At 51.5% G+C, this 21,512-nt stretch overlaps 1 long non-coding RNA gene across 2 annotated transcripts; it reads right to left on the bottom strand.

Annotated features, from left to right (window-relative positions):
* Window positions 1-5,030: 5,030 nt before the first annotated feature.
* Window positions 5,031-11,599, bottom strand: LOC131515944 (uncharacterized). Of its 2 annotated transcripts, none has more exons than XR_009263758.1 (3): window positions 11,423-11,599; window positions 8,280-8,354; window positions 5,031-6,831 (listed from the first exon to the last, which is right to left on the bottom strand). It is a non-coding gene; the product is annotated as an uncharacterized LOC131515944 (long non-coding RNA). The 2 variants fall into 2 exon arrangements; XR_009263757.1 differs by having other exon boundaries at window positions 8,280-8,339; window positions 11,423-11,591.
* Between the last annotated feature and the right edge of the window lie 9,913 nt (window positions 11,600-21,512).

Genomic DNA, 21,512 nt, shown 5'->3' on the forward strand with positions numbered 1-21,512 from the left:
ATATTGTCAGATACACATCCTATTTCAAGGAATCATGGATTATTGTCCCTTTTTAAATTTTGCATGCATTTTTTTTCCTCTTTTGCCAGGGTTTCTCAGCCTTGACATTATTGACATTTGGGGCTGGATAATTCATTGTGGCAGAGAATGGAAGAATCATCCATTGTACAATGTTGAGCAGCATTCCTGGCTTCTACCAGAAGCCCACCGCCCCCCAGTTGTGACAACCATAAATCCCTCTACATAGAGCCAGATGTCCCCTTGGGGCAGAAGTGCCTCTGGTTGAGAAACACTGTCTTGAACCAAAATCTTATTTTATTTTATTTTATTTTATTTTATTTTATTTTATTTTACTTTTTTCAATATATGAAATTTATTGTCAAATTGGTTTCCCTACAACACCCAGTGCTCATCCCAAAAGGTGCCCTCCTCAATACCCATCACCCACCCTCCCCTCCCTCCCACCCCCCATCAGCCCTCAGTTTGTTCTCAGCTTTTAAGAGTCTCTTATGCTTTGGCTCTCTCCCACTCTAACCTCTTTTTTTTTTTTTCCTTCCCCTCTCCCATGGGTTTCTGTTAAGTTTCTCAGGATCCACATAAGAGTGAAACCATATGGTATCTGTCTTTCTCTGTATGGCTTATTTCACTTAGCATCACACTCTCCAGTTCCATCCACGTTGCTACAAAGGGCCATATTTCGTTCTTTCTCATTGCCATGTAGTACTCCATTGTGTATATAAAACCGAAATCTTACAAAAGATTTCAAATATTTCATAACTGCTACTCTTTACAGCCAGTCTGTTTACTCCTAGTTCAAGGCTTTTGTAAAAAAGCTGGGTATGGGGCACCTGGGTGGCTCAGTTGGTTAAGCCACCAACTCATATTTTGGCTTAAGCCATAATCTCAGAGTGGTGGGATCAAGCCCCGCATCGGGCTCTGTGCTGACAGCTTGGAGCCTGCTTGGGATTTTCTCTTTGCCTCTCTCTCACTGCCCTGCCTTGCTCTCTCTCCCTCTCAAAATAAATAAGTAAACTAAAAAAAAAAAAAAAGCTGGGCGAGGTGTAATCCCAACATTCACCTGTCTCCTCTGGCATCTGTCCACTTCCCTTTGTTTGCAGATTGCAATGCTTCATTGATCCCTTCTTTCATAGATTCCATTATCCATTCATATTTCGACTCCAAGAGACGTATGTGTGCTCAAGTCATGTCCACTGCATCTAATGGTCTCGGTAATTTAAAAGCTTCCTGCTAGCAGGCATTTCCCATTATTGACTGTGGTCTTCTGGAACAAGCGTGTTGCTTTCGCATGAGTATGGCTGGGTCCCCCACCCCATTTCAAAGCCTCAGGTGTTGTCTACAAACAGAACAGTTGAACGTGCCAAGACTGTATTCGTTGTTTGTGATTTTAGTCCCACGGAGATGCTCACTGGACAGTTGTTCATGATGTGGCTGCAGGAAGTGGACTTCTGGACTAGGGATAGTGGGAAGACTGTTGTCCCATCTCTGTCCCCTCACTTCCATTCTGAATGGGTTTTCTTTTTCAAATCGTTGGGACACTTCTTAATTTCAGACGGGTTTTGTGGTTCTGGCAATGTCTGAAAGTCTACATTGCATTTTGCCTCTTGGCCAAAAATGCTCTTGCATTTTTTCTTTCCTTGGAATAATTTTGCAAGGTAGAAATGCTTCCATGTGGTGACAGTTTGTCCCCTCAATTCTGCTTAGAGAGGAAAAATGAATATATGCCCAGCAGCTACTTTGCCTGGGACCCTATGTGAGCTCAGCAAAGGCCTTCCCTCCCTCAGGGTCAACTGCTCCTCTCTCGGTTTCTTCTACCAAAACCCCATGACACATTGTGTATGTTACAGTCTTAGCAGCCAGGCCACACCTCTGAGCATTCTGTGGTTCTGTCTCTAGAAAACTGTTCAACTCATGTGCCGTTTACTCAAGTATGTCATTCGTCCAAGTAGGTTGCTGAGAACGGGAAATGAAGACGTGTGCGTAAACAGCTAAGGCACAGGGTATGAGATGGCACACGTCAGGCCGGATGCAGCAGTTAAATGTTATGAGGGTTCACTTGCCTGAGGTTGCTGTTATCTTGGGGGGTCCTGAAATATTTCTTAGTGTGAGCACCTGTCCTCATGGAATATTAAGGCACAATTTAGTGTCTTTGGCTGGCATTGAACGGTATTCACGGTGAATGTTGCTTAATGAATAGTTTCTTGTGGCGTAAAGACTGTCCCTCTGCAGGGGCACCTGGGTGGCTCGGTCAGTTGGGCATCTGACTTCGGCTCAGGTCATGATCTCCTGGTTTGTGAGTTTGAGCCCCGCATCGGGCCCTGTGCTGACAGCTCAGAGCCTGGAGCCTGCTTGGGTTCTGTGTCTCCCTCGCTCTCTGCCCCTCCCCCACGTTAAAAAAAATTTTTTTTAATAAAATAAAATACTGTCCCTGTGCAGGCCCAGGAGGCGGCGCGGTCTGGATGAACTGCCTGTCCTGCTGCAAGGCCTGTCTCCACCTCGCGGCAGCTTGCTGGGGGCATTAGCAGCACACGACGGCCATAAAACACAAAGCAAGTTTCATCAGAGATGCCACCCTCTCCATTTTTTTTATTTTTATTTTTATTTTTATTTTTTAATGTTTTTATTTATTTTTGAGACAGAGAGAGACAGAGCATGAGCAGGGGAAGGGCAGAGAGAGAGGGAGACACAGAATCCAAAGCAGGCCCCAGGCTCCCAGCTGTCAGCACAGGGCCCAACGCGGGGCTCGAACTCACAGACCGTGAGATCATGACCTGACCTGAAGTCGGACGTTCAACTGACTGAGCCACCCAGGCGCCCCTCATCCTCTCCATTTTTCTCCTCCAGTGGAGTCTTTCCCTTCCCACCCTCATTAGAGAAACCCACCACTGGTCAGCTCAAGTGCTGAAGACATTTAGCCGTGGTATGAGGGGACTCGGGAGGCCCAGCCCGGGCATCTCCTCTAGGAACACAGTGGCCCTCCTTCGGCCCCGACACGGAGTTCGGATTCTTCCACTCTTCAGGGAAAGGCCACAAAGTCTTTGAGGACCACACTGGAGTGGAGTGTGGTATTTTCCTACGAGTGTTTAGTGGGTTCCCTACGATGGAAAATGCTGACTGTCCCCTATTACCTCTTCTCTCCTTCCTTTCAATGACAGAACTTCGTGCATGTGGACCGAACACTTGACCACAGAGCTGGGGACAGCCTCCCCAGCCCCACCCCCGTAGCTCAGTGCACCGGGTTCCACATATCAGATGGCGGGTCTGGGAGGCACCTCCGGGGCTCACCGTGGACACTTCTCTCCATCCCCAGGTTCTGTCGGGTTTACCTCAGTTTCTCCCAAAGACACCATCCACTCTCTTCAGCTCCCCCGTCACACCTCTGCTCCAGGGCCCCATGATTCTTCCCCTAAACCCCATCGACAGCCTCCTCCCCGCACCCCCTTTGGCCGCCAGTGACCCCGGACCCGGTGTCCACACAGGAGCGGTGTGCCTGTCAAAAGTCGAGCTGTCTCCACCACGTCAGCCACTGTGACACGCTCCTTGGAGGACGACGAACCCCTTCGGGCCCCCGAGCCCAACGCGCCTCTCCAGCCCGGGCTCGCACACACGGCCCCTGCCGTGCTCTGGGCGCCCCGGGCTCCCGTGTCCTCCTCTCCAGGTCCCCCTGCCTGGAATGACCGCCCCTTCCCTTTCCAGCTCGGGCACCTCCCTGGAGAAGCGTTCCCTGACCGTCTAGAAGGGACACATCCTCCGTCAAAGGCTCTGACTGGGCCAGAAGAGGAACCGAGACCCGTCACTCCCCACAAGATGCCTCAAGCCCGTGTCCTCATCTCAAGGCTTATGCTCTGCTTCTGGATTGTTCTGCCAGCTGCGTTTCTCCGCTTCGTCTCCCTGCCTTCCGCATCCCCTCCCCGATGCCGGGCTGTGGCCACGACGGACAGCGGGCCGTCCCCCGGACTCCCCACATGCCCTCCGCCTGCCGCGCCCCATCTTTCGTCCAACTGGCACCGATGCTTTGTTGCCACCAGAAGCTGCCTCTTTAGAGAAGAGGAGGCTGCTGTCGTCCTGCGTCCTGTCACCCCGACCGTGCTGTCACCGACACCTCGCATTGCCGTTTCCTTCCTTATTTCCATCTCCTCCGCGTGGGGGCGGGGGACGGTGTCTTCCTCGCTGCCACACTCCCCAAACCCAGCACAGTCAACCCTGACATCCAGTAAACACTCAGTACACACTGAATACGTACAGAAATAACAAGACGATTAAAGAAGCTTGGAGCAACCGTAGCCGACCTTCTCGAGGTCGCCGGACGGTAAGTGGGGAGCTAGGACTCAGATCTGTGTACGCAAAGAATATAGACTGTTTTCTCGCTCTGCCTCCCAGAAGTGACAGTGATGGGTGAGGGAGAGAAGGTCTAGGAAAGCGGTTCGATTGGTCTGTCCCTTTCCAGAAATGACACCGAGGGGCCAGCACGGCCCTTCCCTGGCCACGTGCAGCAGTCTTGAGTTGGAGTGGAGGAAATGAGTGGGTACGTCAGATGTAGAATCTCAGACATCTCTGGCTTCAAGGCCCTTCTAGATAATTCACCCAGCCTCTGGTTCACCACCTGCCTCTCATCCCAGCACTTCTTTTGTGTGTGTGTGTGTATTTATTTTTGAGACAGAAATAAAGAGAGAGAGAGTACAAGCAGGGAGGGGCACAGCAAGAGAAGGAGACACAGAATCCGCAGCAGGCTCCAGGCTCCGAGCTGTCAGCACAGAGCCTGACGCGGGGCTCGAACTCACGAACCGTGAGATCGTGATCTGAGCCGAAGTCGGACGCTCAACCGACTGAGCCCCCCAGGGACTCCTCTCATCCTGGCACTCCTTGACCACCTCCATTGGCACAGCCTCCTTGTCGAGCACTTATTCATTCCCCTTTTGAAAGAAAACAGCCTGACAGAATTGTTAGAAAAGACTAACTTTCATCCTATTGTAGACATCCATGCGGCAATAAGATTTTTAAAAATCAATACGTGTGAGCGAATATTATAATTACCTTTATTTACAAGGCTGGTTTAAAACCCATAGATACATATGCCTATTGGTGTTTGTGGAAGTGTTTTCCCATTAGATATTTTAAAACGGTCCCGTTAGAGACCGTCTGGCCTAAGAACTTTCACAGATGATGCTTTACTTCTAAGCGGATGCCTGAAAAGTTATCCCAGGACTTTTGCTGTATTGCTGCTGTCGAAAGCTGCTGGCTGGCTGTGTTGTCTCTGTCTTGTGAAAAAATGTGGGGTTTTGTTTTAAAATTAGATCCTAGGGTTAATTTCGAGACTATGCCAAGTGTATGTTCCAAATCCACTCATTCCGTCCGACCTGTAGGAGCACATCTGGTCTGTGTTTGCCTCGCCCGGCTCCTGATGGTGGCATATGTCCGATCCCTTTGATTAGAGAGAAGGGTTTGTTAGTATGTCATGTACAGCATATCAAAGGAGATCAGGCACCCGTCTGCAAGTCAGATGACAAAACGGGGCGATCGGGATGGGTCGGGCTCAGCACATGTCGTAAAGAGTCGGCTCAGGGGAATGAGTCCTAATTTGGGAAAGCGCTCGTGAGTACTGGTTTTGGTAATCATCACACACGAGTCCCAGGGTCTGTCACGTTCAGCGAGGCAAAATAATTTCCCAAATGTCCTTCTCCCCCTAGCTCAGAATTCCAACCAAACCGTCAAACCAGCATGGCAAGGGAGATTCCACAACATTTGGCAATAATTTGCCGCAGCGGGATTTGCCCAGCTGTGCCGTCAATAAGTCCAGATTAAGAAAGCACCTTACCTTTAATCAAAGCATGAGGAGGAGTTTTTGTTTCTGAACAGGAAGGCTGCCGGGGAACATCATTTCCTTTTTTTTATTGGAATCAAAATATACATTGTTTTCTGTGTTCTTGGTAACCTGTAGAGGAATTGATTTCCACCAGGGACCATCACATACAGTTTCTCTATCTGAGACGTAGGCTCTCCATCTTGGTTTTGAGATGTTGGGGACAGAAATGGTGTGGTCCGCCTGGAGTTACCTCCCAGACCTCGAAGCTCTGGCTGCGTTGAGTGTGGGATAAGCCAGCAGCACTGGCTCCCTGCAGAACCTTGTTACAACGCAGGACCTCAGGCCCCACCCCAGACCTACTGGATCAGAACCCACATTTTAACCTCATGGTTCAGTCACGTGAGATGTTGAATTCTTGTCTTTTCTCAGCCTGATTGTTTTTAATGGAGAAAATTATGTCAAATGGCAAAAATCTAGTAGTCCCTCTAAACAAAGAAACAGAACAGATTCCCTACTTCCTTCCTTTGTTCTTTTTTTTTTTAATGTGGATTTTTCCCAGCTTCGTTACATGTGCTTGGCGAATAAAAATTACGTAGCTGTGCGTGTCGCAAATCACCTTAAACTTACGCAACGTGGTGGCAGGTGTAGCTCAGTAAAGCTGGGGATAATTGTATTCCATGTAGATTTCCTCAACATCTTTAACCCTTTTCTTCCTCCACTCAACAATTATTGAGAACCGACTATGTAGAAATAAACCAAATCCAAATAACACAAGCAAAAGTCTATTCTGAACCCGCTGTAGAACGAGAGTCCATTCCCGTCACTTGCATCAGGGCAGAGACTCGAAGGCAGGCAGGGCAGGGGGCAAGATTTACCATGGAGAAAGGCAAGGCTTCAGGTGTGGCCCAACCAGAGGCTGCTGGGAGTGGGGAGGCGGCAGGTGAACTAACCAGAAGCAGGATATCCGATGTGATCGGTTAGGGGTCATATCTGGCTGGCTCTGGTTGGTCCTAAGTTGGAAACAAAGACAAAATGTAAGGAAGCTCTTAGTTATTCGTGAAGTCTGGCCATTCGGGGCTGATTGTGAAAGAGCTTAGCTTCCTGGATTGCTGCTAAAGACAGCAATCTGGCCTCCTGCATGTCTGGCTTCTAGCAGCTTCCTAGACTAATTACTGCAGATAGAATGATTGGTTTCCTGGGTGCGTTGCTGCAGGATGGAAGTCACAGTTCTGTTTTTTATACTTGGTCTCATCATTGTCTGTGGGCAGGTAACACACACGGTCTCGGGTATATCCCAGGTGCTTGGTGCTGGCATACAAAGCCATATAAAAGTAATGTCTGCTCTCAGGGAGCCTACTGTCTAGTCGTTACCATTGTTACTAATATAGAAAGGTTCTTTTATGCAATAAGACACGAAAAAGAAATGGGGAGCAAAGATTGGGAAAGAAGTTTACCCATGTCATTATTTTCATGTGGCTTCATTGCTGTCTTCGGTATTAGCCACTGGGGCAAGACATGCTCTTAGGCCAGTGGGTTGATAGGGGAGGGCAAGAAGTAACTTATTTTATTGCTGAAATTGTAGTGATGAGAATATTACAAAGACCTGTCTGTGTGGCACCCACAAGGCCAGGTGAAACGTGACCATCAGGAGTAATTGTAGTCTCTGAATGAACCACATTCTGTGCTCCCCAAACTGGCTCTGGGAGAGAAACTGCATCCCATCCATAGACTTGGACAAGACATGCCAGAAGCAGGGCTACTGCTTGAGGAACCCACAAGATCACCCCAAGGCAAGCATCTTCAAGATCTCCCCCCTCCTCTTTTAGGGTCTCATTACTATGCCTCCTTTGCCACGGGTGCTGGTGTAAGACACAGCCCCAAGAGTTGCCTTCTTAAGGCAGAACCCTGATAAAAGCGTGGAAGGAAGGACAGTCAACTTGTTTTCCTCCTAGTCCCTGAAAAATCAGTATCTCGCCGGCTCCTCTGCTCAGAAGAAAGAAGGGCCAGTGAAAATGGGGAGCTAGCTTTGTTCTCTGACGGTTCAGAAGGTAGAGATGCGAGAAGGTTGAGGCAGCCGTATTCTGCACGAGAAGGGACCATGTCGCAGCTGACCTACCACAGCATGAGCTGTCCCAGCAGTGATGTGCTTTCCACCCATGAGACGGAAAGCTGAGTAACTCTTTGCCAAAGATGGCGGCAGTGCTAGGGAGAATGGGGTGGACCATGTGGTAATGTCCGCAACATCCACCCCTTACCCACACCCCACGGTGTAGCACGTGTGATAGGAGTGCTCCAAGAGCGAGTTCTTTTTGGTCTAAGCCAACCAGGACAATCACACATCCTTTGTCATTGTGATTGCCTGAACTACTCAGTCCATAGCACTCTCCCATGAGCTTGTGACCCAATTTAGTTCTCTGGACCATGAGATGAAGCACTTCCAAAAAATAAAAATGCTCACCTTTCCAAGAGCACTGTAGGCAAGGACACTCTCTGATCTTCTGGAGGGCATGGTGTGCACCTGTGAAGTCAGGAACTGTCATCATGAGGGAGACCAGCTTTAGAATGAAGCTTTCAGAGAGGGTGAAGTCAAGAGCATAAAGATAGCAAAAAATTACCATCCTTAAGTTCCTCACTAAACTGCTGGATCAAACCAACCCTGAAGCCCACCCAACTACTTCTGGGCTTCCAGTTATAAAAGCCAATAAAACCCTTTATTGTTTGGCCTACTTTCAGTTGGGTTTTCTGTGTTTCAACCTGGAACAGAACTTATACAGAGGGGGTTCCTTTCCTGGAAGAGAAGCAGGCCAAGTTGACTTTTGAGTATGACTAGGATATTTCATACTTCCAAACATTTCTCAGACAAGATAAACATCCCTGTCAAAGACTACTGCTGAGCAAACAAATTACATACTTAACTTTAAATTCAAGAAGCTAAAATAGAGAACCCAGACTCTCTGGGCTTAGGAGTACTTCCTTCTCAAATACTGTAAAGGGACTGAATGGAGTCTGGGGGACAGAGAAAAAGAGGGAGAGGCTTGGCTAAGGCCTGCGATATTCAAAACTTAACAATACGTTAATTTGCCCAGTTTTTTTTTTTTAATTTTTTTTTCAACGTTTTTTATTTATTTTTGGGACAGAGAGAGACAGAGCATGAACGGGGGAGGGGCAGAGAGAGAGGGAGACACAGAATCGGAAACAGGCTCCAGGCTCCGAGCCATCAGCCCAGAGCCCGACGCGGGGCTCGAACTCACGGACCGCGAGATCGTGACCTGGCTGAAGTCGGACGCTTAACCGACTGCGCCACCCAGGCGCCCCAATTTGCCCAGTATTTGACACGGCCGTGGCAGTGCCCTGTTTGCTTATAACTTTGGTTTTGTTTGCTAGCAGCAGCCCTGATGCTTCTCGGGCACATCAGCATCCCAGCCATAAATGATGATTAAGGTTTCAGAAGGCTTAGGCTCTACCTTTTCCCTAAAACTCTTAAAATGACCCCCCCCCCCCCCGCAGGCAGCCTCCCCCCTTGTGTGTGTGCTTTGCACACCAGGCTCCGCGTCAGAGCCCTGCAGCCGACTGAAACACTGTAAACCCTGGGGGTCCGAGATAACTATTCTTAAAAAAAAATAAAGCCGAGGGAAGACGTGAGCATCCACAGGGACATTCCCCCCTCTAGGTCTTGGTTCTTTTATCTTCTCTGGCTGAGAGGAGGAGCCCATTCCTGAACCTGAGCTTGGACCTACGTGTGCCTGTTAGGATTCCAGAAACCCCAGGTCGTGTTTCCTCCAGAGCAGGGGCAGGAGAGAGGGGCTGTCGTTTCTCTTGCGAAGAGGAGGTCACGGGCTATGGGAGTCCTGGGATTATCAGCCGGCCTCGTGGTAGGGGAGGTGTCCAGAGAGGTCCAGGAACCTGCTGCTTCTCAAGTCTGTGTTTGCAAACACGGGTGGAGGTGGGGCTGCCCTTCCCCTGAGATGGGAGGGCTGCCCCAAGCTGAGGCCAGGAGGTGGCAGCGAGCCCCCTGTCCCGTGTGGGAGGGCACAGGGTAGAGGAGATGCTGGGGACCCCGGGATGGCGGAGCAGAGGGCTGGCAGGCCTCCGTGGATGCCTCTACCTGCCCGCTCACCACCTGGTGTCCTCCAGTCAAGCTCCCTGCCAGACAGTCCCCAGGCTGCCATGCAGCCTCAGACAGTGGCTGTTAGGATGCTTCTCATGAGTTAGTGACGGGCTGCCCCTGGCACCCTAGGCAGAGGCCAGACCTTCCTCCTAAAAGTGCGTTTTCAGCCAAACCTTAGCCTCGCCCCTTCTCTCCCTCTGCTGTTCCCCAGGGGAAGCGTTCCAGAATGTAATGGCTTAGCATGATGCTTAGCATACTTTTAAGGTCTCAAAAATGCCAGCCGCTGTTGCTGCTATGGGCCCGCCCTTGCCAGCTGTGCAAACACAAAGCCTTTAAAGATCACCAAGAATCCACTTCCGCATTGATGGGTTTTCCCAGACAGGCAGCCCTGACTCAGGTCAGTCGTCTTCAGTGCCCGCCCTCCACCTCTCTTCAGTCCCCGCCCCCCCGACCTCTCCCACTGGCAAAATGCAGACTGGCAAAGGGGGGCCCAGAGACAATGATGTCAACCAGCCCCTTTCGAGGTTTCAGTACCGTTCCCACCCCCTAGCCGACAACCCTGTCTCCACCTGGCGGCTCTGATGATGGACAACTGCCCTTTGTCTCTCCACAGCACCCCCTGAGTGCCTACTCCCTTACGTAAGGTTCTGTTCAGGGGTCACCCCTTGTTCTCCTCCCCCGGCCGCCGCTGTCCCCAGAACAGCGGCTGACCCTAGCGCCAGCCCCTCCCTGTGCCGTGGGACCAGATGACCTGTGAGAACTCTGTCACCTACTGACAGATGCGAGGCAGGACCCGCGACGAGGGCAAGGGTCTCCCCCCACCTCCAGTTCCCTCGAGGGACCCTGGGACGCCTTTGGTGTGGCCTCTTGGCCACAGGAAACATGTCCCAAGTAGTTGTGTCAATAGAGGGCTGAAGAGGCCCAGATGATCCAACGTCGTGAATCATGGGGAGACGGCCTGTGTGTTGCTGGTGGTGGTGACTGAGGGTGCCCTGGAAAATAGCTTCAGACATAACGTCGGAGGCTTGAACTGTTGTCTCGGGGTTTCCCATCTCAGATCCCCCATCACCTCCCAAACAGGGGTTGGAGGAAGGGAGTGGGCATTGATCCTTGGGTTCTAAGAGATCTTCACCTGCATTTCGTTACAGAAGTTGATTTAGGACCCCAGAGCCTTAAACGGGGAAAATACTCTCAATATGTGTCCTACAGGTGGGTTGGGGTGGGGAGGATGATGGATAAATAATACTCCTTTTTTTTTTTCCCCTCTCCCAAATATGGAACCAATTGATAAATAGAAGACATGTGAAACAGATGGGTGGAGATTTAACCCATCAGCTTTGTAATTAACGAGCTGATTGGAAAATGCGTCTTGAGACGCCTGGCCAAAAGGGCTCGCCAGCCCCGGCTTCGTACGTGCCCCTCCGTGTTGCCCCTGGACAGGCGTCGGGACAGCCCATGTGGGGAAAGTTCAGGTCAGTAATCGACGTACTCACCCAGGATGGCAGCCTGGCACCTGTCCCAGGTAGAGGGAAGGAGAGTAACGGGCCTTTGAAAGATTGGTTCCTCCAAATGGGAACCAGCGTATGTCAGCCTCTTTTTGATCCAGTAACTCGGTCCATCCCTATGAAGAGAGTAAGGATCAGGATTAGAGGCAAGAAGTTCCTGCACTAGAAAACATGACAACAAGGGAATGGATGGTCTTCCCCAAACGTGGATGAAAGCCAGGTTTGCTTTAGACCCTGACATCCCTCCTCCCCCCACAGAGAATCATCATGACTCTTCCGATAAGAGTTCTTAGCATTTTGGGGCACCTGGGGGCTCCGTCGGTTAAGCATCCAACTTCAGCTCAGGTCATAATCTCGCGGTCCGTGAGTTCGAGCCCTGCGTTGGGCTCCGGGCTGACAGCTCGGAGCCTGGAGCCTGCTTCTGGTTCTGCGTCTCCCTCTGTCTCTGTCCCTCCCCCACTTGTATGTGTGCTCTCTCTCGCTCTCTCTCTCTCTCTCTCAAAATTAAACCAACATTTTAAAAAAATTTCACAGTCAACATTTTGGAAGTCAGGAGAGTCTGTGGACAGATGAGGTCATGTGGCATCATATATGGGTACAAGTTGTGGGGCCGACAGCTGTAGTCACTAATGACACTACTGGACAGGGAGATCACCTCCTCGTCCCACACCTTGCAAGTCCGACTCATGAGTCCTGACCACGGCTTGGGGGCAGCCGCAGGCTGAGCCTGGTGGGGGGTCCCGGACAGTCCTGTGTCTGCGTCTGCCTGGAGGCCTCACCCGGCATGTCACTAAATGTGGAGAGAACACTGGGACATACCCTGCCCTCGCCTGGATCCTGCCTGTTGATTCCTCCTCACCTTCGGTCTTAGGTCCTTAGCTCATTGGCCGTTTTCTCAGGAAGGCTCTCCCCCTGCGCCCCCACCCCCGCTGCTCAAGCCTTGACTGGCCACTCCCACGGAGCCACGTTCCCATCCTTTGGGATATCTGCTTGGGATGTGGTTTTGTGCTTGTTGGCGATGCGATCCTTTGGTCAATGTCTGTTGGCCCCAGCAGACCATCAGCTTCGGGAGGATGGAGATTGTGTCTGGTTTCGCCTGCTGCTGGATCCCCAGCACCGTGGCTGGCACATAGGAGGGGCTTCAGTATTTGGGGAATAAATGAAAAAGGGAATGATTTTCCTACCACACCAGAGAACAAAGATTAAAGCCGCGGTAATCCGCGCTCCCCGTGCTAATGCACAGCAAGACTGAAAAGAGTCACACACAAGAGTAAGTGGTCAGGAACTTGAACTCTCAAGGCACTGCCTGGGAGTCCAGTCACACTTTTCCACCATTATTAGCAGTGTGACTTCGGACAAACTACGTAACCTGGCTTCCGGTTTCTTTTGCTGTTATCTGGGAATAAGAGGACCAGCTCCACAAAGTTGTTGTGAGGACGGACCGCACGTATAGTGGCTAAAACAGTGCCTGGCACACGATGAGGACTCAGCAAACGTTGGCGATTGTTTTTCCTCAAGGAGGGAAGGTTGGTGGATACAGAGGTTGAGAAAGATTCAATAGGGCTTATATTGTTTCTTGAGCTAGAAGGGAAGGTTATCTTGGCGATGGGGTGGAGGAGGAAGGAGATGGGGGTTTGAAATGCCTGTTATGGGGTTGGGAGTGGGAGGCGGCCTGACTGCAAGGCAGAGCTGGGGCCCAGCTGAGGCTGGACACTGTGGACGTGGGACAGCACCAACCAGCGGAATCGAGCAACTTCCCATCAGCTCTCGGCAGCCAGAGGAGGTGTGGGAAGACGGGGGTTGGACCGGTCCAGGACTGTGGTTTTGTAGGGTGGAAATCTCAGAGTTAAAAGCAGGGCAGAGGCAGAATATCGCCAAGGAACAGAACCTGGTACCTGTAGGAATTTAGTGTGTGATAAAAGTGACAGTTCCAATAAGAAAGGAAAAGATTACTCCATAAACACTACTGGGGGCCATTGGGTAACTCTTTGGGGAAAAGGTAAAGTTAGATTTTTGCCTAATATATCCAAATAGGGGCGCCTGGGTGGCTCAGTCGATTGAGCAGCTGACTTCGGCTCAGGTCATGATCTCGTAGTCCGTGAGTTCGAGCCCCGCGTCGGGCTCTGTGCTGACAGCTCAGAGCCTGGGACCTATTTCAGATTCTGTGTCTCCCTCTCTCTGCCCCTCCCCTGTTCATGCTCTGTCTCTCCTTGTCTCAAAAATAAATAAAACATTAGAAAAAATTTTTAAAAATAATAATAATATATCCAAATAAATTGTAAATAAATCAGACGGGAATGCAGAAGACAGTGAAGTAAGAAGGAGGAGGAAAACTAAAGAAGCTTGGGGTGACAATGTATGTGATCTTGGCAAGGGGAAGGCTTTCCCAAGCCCAACAACCAAGTCAGAAGCCATCAATGAGAAGATTAATATGGGCAGAGGAAAGGTAAAGCCTCTCTCTAAGGCAGAAAGCTTTATGAAAATTAATTCTCTGAGTTCACACTGGGGAAAGGATTTGCAATATCAATGAGGAAAAAGGAGTTGTGTCTTCAAAACGAGTGTCCTGGATTTGAGTCCACAAGAGAGGAAGGCACAGAGAAAAACAGACAAGGACCTATGCGTAGGCATTTACTGAGGAAGAAATGCAAATATAACAAACATTAAAAACCAAGAAAATATTAATCCTGTCTTAAATCTTTGGATAAAAAAGAAAAGAAAAGAGTGCTCCATCGATAAAGTCGGGAAAATTGGCCAAACTTTTGAAAAAGTAAAGTTAATTAGCTCCTCAGTTTGATTCGGACATCAAAATAAATGCAAGAGGAATTAAAAATATAAAAGTAAATAAAATTATAAATGAGGGAGTATAGAAAATTATGTTTTTTATATTGTTGATACGGAGAAAACTCTTCTTGGTGTAACACCAAAGTTGACAGTTTTGACTACATTAACATTTAAGATTTACATAAGACCAAAAAATCCAAATTAAAAGAGAAACAGGATTGGGGCACCTGGCTGGCTCAGTCGGTTAAGCGTCCGGCTTCGGCTCAGGTCATGATCTTGCAGTCTGTGGGTTTGAGCCCCGCATCGGGCTCTGGGCTGACAGCTGGGAGCCTGGAGCCTGTTTCGGATTCTGTGTCTCCCTCTCTCTCTGCCCCTCCCCTGCTTCCACTCTCTCTCTCTCTTTCTCTCTTTCAAAAACAAAGATTTTTAAGAAAGAGAAAAAAAAAGACAAAGAGGGATGAAGTCTTTATAGCATGACAAGCAAAAGCCTAATATTAATATCCTATAAAGAGCTCCTAAAGGTTGGTAAGGAAAAGGTGAACACACCAAGTAGAGAATGCCCAATGTCTGGGACGTAATAAGCATCCAGTAATAAAATAATTTATGTAAACAGGCAAATTTCATAGGAAGAAATGAAAATAGTCAAAAGATGCTCTGATTGCCCTTACTAAAAATCAAAGAAATGGGTATTTAAACAGCTAAAAATGACCACTTTCTACTTGCAAGTTGACAAAGATTACAAAAGATGGATAATACCCATTTGCGGGGTGCGGGGGGAGGTCCGGAGGGGATTGTGGGGGAGGCTGGGGAGCTATAGACATTCTCCTGCTTTGTAGGTGGGAATGTAAATTGAAACAACCTTTCTGGAAGACAACTCGCCAATGTGTATCAAAGCCTTAAAAATGTGCATACCACCTGCCCAGCAAGTATCTTCCTAGGAATTCATCCTCAGAATGAGGGTGTGTGTGTGTGTGTGTGTGTGTGTGTGTGTGTGTGTGTGTGTGTGTGTGTAGATTTCTCTGGCTGGTCAACACAGCTTTTAATTGTACGGCTCATGGTTGTAGGCCGCCTTAATGGCCAATAGAAGAATTGGTGACATAATTTCTGTCAGGCTTATGGGAAAGGCATGCTAAAGTGACATTAGAAAATAATGTCAAAGAGGGGCGCCTGGGTGGCTCAGTCAGTTGAGCGTCCGACTTCAGCTCAGGTCATGATCTCACCGCTCGTGAGTTGGAGCCCGCGTCGGGCTCTGTGCTGATGGCTCAGAGCCTGGAGCCTGCTTCCGGTTCTGTCTCCCTCTCTCTCCGCCCCTCTCCCACTCATGCTCTGTCTCTTCCTCTCAAAAATAAATAAACGTTAAAAAAATTAAAAACAAAAAAGAAAAGAATGTCAAGGAGCGTTTGTTGACACGAGAAGCGACTCATAGTGTACTTTTAAGGGGATACAGTGAATCACAACGCGGTGTGTTTACGTAACACGGAAAGTGAAGAGTAGTTACCTGTGGAGAAACGCTTCCAAGTAACCTTTGTTGTCCCCTCCTGGTTCCTCTGTATCGTCCACATTTCCTTCACGAGCAAATACTGAGTTGTAGTCCGAAGACACGCAGCGAGTGGTATTCTATTGGGGGACAAATGAGAACTGTAAGGACTAAAACCCCATCTGCTTAAATACTCCGATTCTCTCCGATCTCTCTGGCCTGTGGACACCAATGTGGGCACACCATCAGAGGTCATTCTGTGTCAGGGTCTCGTGACCCATCTCGGGCCACTCTTGGCCGCCTGGAAGCCCCGCTAGGTTATTTCCGGAAGGGGGGGAGGGTGTGACAGATGCTCACCGTTCCTGTCCGCCCTCCTCCTCTTGCCGCTGTGAATCCACTTGAGGGCGCCTGTGACTGATTCTGTGACCGGAGGGACCTGTCTGGACAGGACGCCCGCCCATCCGAGGACTCTGCGTCCCGGGAGTGCAAATAGCAGGCCCTCGTGAGGCCCGGGCACCTGGTGTCCTCACACACCGAGCCCCTTCCAGAGTGAACAGCGGCCTCTCTCTCCTGTTCTGGTCACGTTTTGAGAGCTGGGCCCCCTTGTCCCCTGGCATCTCTACCCACGCATGCAAACAGCCCCTCCACTTCTGCCTTCGGTCCTGCTTTCGGGGAACCTCACGCCGAGTCCTGGCCTGGCCCAGCCACCACAGCCTGCTTCTGAGGCTTCTGAGACCATTTCCCCCCTCCTCGCAGCTGACACTGGGGTGGGTTCACGGGTTCGCGGGGTTCGCGGAGCATGTGGCAAAGTGCACGCCTGGGCTCGCGTCCCAGCCGGGAAAGGTTTCTGTCACCGTCATCTGACTAGGATTCACCTGATCGTGTACCTTGTCGCTTAGGTCTCAGTTTCCCCAGAGACCCGGGATCTCACACCACCCACTGTGCTAAGTACCGGGAGGGTGCAATCACGATGGGGCTCGGTGGGTCTGCTGCTCAGGAAAGCGGGCTTGTCTGGTGCACAGAACAGGGCCACGGAACAGGCCCGCCCACTTGGCTCTGCTTTCTGCCGTGGACGGTGGACCCTGTCCTGTCTCCAGCCTCGATGAGGCCTGGAGGCCAGGATCCAGCGCTGCCTGGCAATGAATGCCCGAGGTGTTTGGTGAGTCTGGGAGCCCACGGATGGGGTGGAGGGCAGGACTGTCTCCACTCAGTGTTTGGGGGACAGGAAATTCCTACCGGCAGGGTGACCTCATGCTGACGGGGCTGGGGAGCGTCTGCCTGGGGCTTAGTCTGGGAGAGGCACAGTGGCCTGTCCTGGGACGTGCCACTGTGGAAGAACCTGCAGGTTCTTCCCAGGAGGATGCATCCTGGAGGCTTAATGTCCTTGCGGACTCCAGAGCCTGGATGTGGCATACAGGCCACTGCCCATCCAAACCCTTCCTGCGTCCCCTCCTGTGAGGTTGGGCCCTCTTGCGGTGTCTTGGGAAACCCAGACACCCCCCCCCACCCACCCCCCGCCATGTGGCTGCAAAACCAGCTCCTTCCACTGGAGCCTGGATTCGGTGGGCCTGCTCACTCCGGACCCCTGGACGGGGCTACAGGGGTGTTGGAGGCAGGGGGTGGAGGTGGGAGGTGAGAAGGGTGGCCTGGCAGGAAAATTAGGCTCAGGACTGCCCTATTTAGAACAGGGGGGAACGTGGGGCACCTGGGTGGCTCAGCCAGTTAAGTGTCCAACTTTGGCTCAGGTCACGATCTCCCGGTTCGCGGGTTCGAGCCCCGCATCGGGCTCTGTGCTGGCAGCTCGGAGCCTGGAGCCTCTTCCCATTCTGTGTCTCCCTTGCTCTCTGCCCCTCCCCTGCTCATGCTCCGTCTCTTTCTCTCTCCCTCAAAAATAAAATAAACATTACAAAAATTAAAAAAAATAGAACAGGAGGAGCACCGATGCCTGTCCGGTCACACCTGGGCGGCCCTGGGCACATGTCGGTGGCTCAGCTCACCCCCAGCCCTGCCCTGGACCCGTAACTCTGGAATCAGCAATCAGGACATGCCCAGCGTGGGAACGTCCCTTCCGCGAAAAGCGGGGCGAGAAGCGGGCAGACGGTGGCAGGGACTCCTGGGCCAGGGCCAAGGGCGGGGTTGCACGCTCCGGGCGGAGGTGGCTCGGCCTGAGACATGCCATCACTGGTGGAGCCCACGGCTCCCGGCCCTGGAGTCGTCCTCCTCGGCGGGAACAGGGGCTCCTGGGAGAGGCAGAGACTCTGAGCTCAGTGCCCCCTGCCTCTGGCTGTCAAGCCACGAGCGGCATGGAGAGGTGGGTGACCTCAGCGCTCACGGACGGAGCCCTCTGCGGTGTGCACCTCCCTCTCCGCACCCCCAGGGAGGTGCACCGGGTGCATTGGATGGTGTGACCCGGAGCAAAGAGCTTGGGGGGTCAGATACCCCGTGGGGACTTGCATTCCTTGTCTGCGGTCTCTCCTGAAGACGTGTGGTGAGAATGTACCTGATGGTCAGGCTGCAGACGGATGGATGTCTTGGTGGAATGACCATCAGGGCCGTCTCTGGTCCAGGTCTGGGGGGTTTGCAAGCAGCCCCTCGTCTCACCCAGTCCTGAAGGGCAAATTCTCACCCCCAGCGCGGGGCGGGGGGAAAATGGGTGCGCTCCAGAACGGAGGTGATCTGATCCTCAAGAGGGACAGTGGAAGGGGACCTGATGTCATAGGGAAAGGGCAGTAGCTGCACCCCGTGCCCTCCCGGGGAGCTCAGTGGACGACTCACGATCACAGACAGCGGGAGCTGGAGCCTTGTCTCAGGCTAGAGAAGGAGCCCTGTGGAGGGTGGCAGTTCTGCCGGGGCGGGGCGGTTCTTTTAAGCCTCTAGCTTTTGTCCCTTCGGTACTTCCTTTTATTGAAGGTTCTTCAGCCGCTTAGCCTGAGTGATGAACTTAGTAGATGGAAGTCTTAGGAGATACACGACAGGTTGACAGTAAACGCTGTGAGTGTCCCAGCGTTGAGGGGAAATGGGGAAACAGGGCAATAGAAAGCTGGGCACGGTGCCTGGAGAAAGCCTGAGCCCACACCCCCCTGGGCTGTCAGCTTGCCGAGGGGCGGGGATCTTTATCTGCTTTTCTGTCTCCGGCCCCTAAAATAGGACCCGGCACGCAGAAGACACCCAGCACATATTTGCCGAGTGAATGTGGCAGGGAGGCGTGCCTCGTGGCAGAGCACCCCTTTTGCTGGGAACCAGTCCTGATTCAGCCCAGGTCTCCGCTGGCGTCACTCAGCCCCCTCGGTCATGACTGAGGCTCCACCGGTGGCTGCCGCGTAACAGGAATGGCAGGTGTTGGGGAGGACACTGTGAATCAGACAGGATCTCTGCGCCCCCGGGGCCACTCCCAGTCCAGGGTGGGAAACAGACAAGAAGAGAGACAGGTGTCATCAGTGGGGTGATTGTTTGCGGAGAGGATGTGTGTGCATGTGCAGGGCGGACACAAGTGACAGGGACTGGGTGAGCCCGAGGAGATTCCGCTCAGTGCTGAGGAGCAGGACTTTTCTTTTTTTTTTTTTTTTTTTTTTTTCAACATTTTTTTATTTATTTTTGGGACAGAGAGAGACAGAGCATGAACAGGGGAGGGGCAGAGAGAGGGAGACACAGAATCAGAAACAGGCTCCAGGCTCCGAGCCATCAGCCCAGAGCCCGACGCGGGGCTCGAACTCACGGACCGCGAGATCGTGACCTGGCTGAAGTCGGACGCTTCACCGACGGCGCCACCCAGGCGCCCCAGGACTTTTCGAGTTCCAGGCAGATCCGGGCTTGAATCCCAGCCCCACCCTGGAATAACTTAATCTAAGCTTCCGTTTCTTGTCTCCCTGATGGACATGATGCCCCCCCTCCTCGTAGTTTCACGCGAGGTTAAAATTGAGGTAATTCATGCCAAATGCTCAGCCCAGGGTCAGATATGCAGTAAATACTAGTGATGGGACTATTCCTATTAAGGGTTTGAAAAGGAAGTAACCGGGGCGCCTGGGCGGCTCAGTTGGTTGAGCATCTCACTCTTCATTTCGGCTCAGGTCATGAGCTCATGATTCGTGAGATCAAGCCCCGCATCAGGTTCTGCTGACGGTGAAGAACCTGCCTGGGATTCTCTCTCTTCCTCCCTCTCTCTCTCTCTCTCTCTCTCTCTCTGCCCCTCTCCTCTTCTCTCTCTTCTCAAAATAAATAAATAAACATAAAAAAGGAGGTGACCTTTGAGCTGGGGTTTAAAGGAAGGGCCAGAAAAGAAAGCGTAGCTCCAGGTGAGACCGAGTGAACTTACGGTAACTAAGTGTGCCTCTCGAGGGGAGTAAAGATGAAAGAACACATTCGTGACCGCAGCTTGCCCAGGAAGGAACTAGAAAAGATCTGATGAGAAGAGTAGGGTGGGGTTTGGTGGGCAATGGGGGACATTTGGAATGGCCGCCTCGGGGGTGGGTGTAAGAGCTGCTGGGATGTGTCAGGAATCCAGTTATGAGGCTGAACATCTAGTATTTCAATGGGCCGGTCAGCAACGCTCCAGCCGGGAGTGAGAACCAAGGAGGCTTGACTGGAATTGGCATGGGTCAGGAGGTGGTGAAGAAGACGAAGATAGGACCAAGAGACGGAGGGAACTCCTGAGTGTGTCGTTAAAGAGACTGACCCATGATTCCAGGACCTGGCTAGCACAGAGCCCGCCATGTGGACGTTATCCCATGAACAGTCGTCGGATTCATGAGTGAAGGAGGCAATGCCTGAAATGAGCCTGTGTTCCAGCTTCATGAAGAAAACAACTGAAGGCAGAAACAGGGGTCTGGTCATTGCCTGTCCAACCAATTTACTCAACCTATTGACTACTGATAAAAGGATGCTCGTGGGTCCTTGACTTCAGGGCAAGCACCATGGTTGGCCTGAACCATTTAGAGCAATTCGATTCTCTTCTGTTTTGGTCAATGAGACAGAAAGGAACTCTGGACCACGGCCCTTTTCTGTTAAAAGACATAGCTTTCTCTCCCTGCCCCTCTCCTTCCACCTTGAGCCACTGGTGTCAAAATACAGTATCTGGAGCCACCACAGTCCCGTTTGCAACCCCAAGGAGACAGGCAATGGCTAAAAAGCCAACATGTTGAGAATGACAGAGTATGGCTAGTACGCTTAGCTCCAGACTTCTTGTTAAGGAACAGTAAACGCCATTTTGGATGAAGCCATTTGGGGTTTATTGTTACTTGCAGCTGGGCACATCGTAGCGGGCACAATGGGCAGGGCCGCCATTTGCACAGCTCGCATTGTGGTCTAGTGGAAATGCCCCAGGGGTCATGCAGTGTGGCCTCTAGTCAGCTGGGGAGCGTTGGTAGCCTGGGAAACGGGTCTGGAGGTCTTGAGGACTTGGAAAAGTGGGTAGATAGGACCTGAAAAGACAAAAAGACAATTCTTGAAGCGCCTATGTTCCCAGGATTCTCTTCCCATGGGACTTCCGCCCCCGACCCCCGCACCCCTGCGCTTCTCCTCCACAGACCACCTGCAGGTTCTGCTGCTTCAGCCAGAAGGAACTGAAGCCCCTCTCCACCACCATCCCTCACTCCAGCCCCCTTTGCCTAGACCCTGCGGTCTTCAGTGGTCATTCTCTTAGAGTCTCCATCACTTGGCTTTAGGGGAGTACCTCCATTCTCCCCCCTTCCACATGGAGAAGAGGAGGAATAGCCCATACATTACAACCGCCTTGAGGCCAGAAACCTTCTCATGGCCCTTTCTGTTGGGGGTGGGAGAGCAAGTGAGTCTCTGAAAGTGGGATTGCTCCTTGCACCTCCCAGC

The sequence above is a fragment of the Neofelis nebulosa genome, chromosome 7, assembly GCF_028018385.1.
Source record: "Neofelis nebulosa isolate mNeoNeb1 chromosome 7, mNeoNeb1.pri, whole genome shotgun sequence".
NCBI classification, from domain to species: Eukaryota; Metazoa; Chordata; class Mammalia; order Carnivora; family Felidae; genus Neofelis; species Neofelis nebulosa.